The sequence below is a fragment of the Psammomys obesus genome, unplaced genomic scaffold, assembly GCF_907164565.1.
Source record: "Psammomys obesus unplaced genomic scaffold, mPsaObe1.curated_primary_1811, whole genome shotgun sequence".
NCBI classification, from domain to species: Eukaryota; Metazoa; Chordata; class Mammalia; order Rodentia; family Muridae; genus Psammomys; species Psammomys obesus.
The window spans coordinates 145860-146142 of record NW_026585698.1 but is presented as its reverse complement, the minus strand read 5'-3'; the positions used below and the strand labels follow the sequence as shown (position 1 = coordinate 146142).

Genomic DNA, 283 nt, shown 5'->3' with positions numbered 1-283 from the left:
AGAGAGAGAGAGAGAGAGAGAGAGATGGGTGGATGGATGCATGGATGGATGCATGGATGCCTGGATAGCTGGATAGATGGATGGATAGATAGATGCATGGATGATGGATGTATGGACGTATGGATGTATGGATGGATAGATAGATGCATGGATGATGGATGGATGGATGAATGGATGGATGTATGTATGTATGGATGGATAGATAGATGGATAGATGATGGATGGATGGATGAATGGATGGATGGATGGATGGATGGATAGATAGATGGATAGATGATGGATG

The 283-nt window shown here is 43.5% G+C and overlaps 1 protein-coding gene across 1 annotated transcript in view; it reads left to right on the top strand.

Moving 5' to 3' along the window:
* The window catches only part of Cdh23 (cadherin related 23), a 349868-nt gene that overhangs the window by 341484 nt on the left and 8101 nt on the right, over positions 1-283 (top strand). The gene's annotated exons all lie outside the window — the stretch shown is intronic.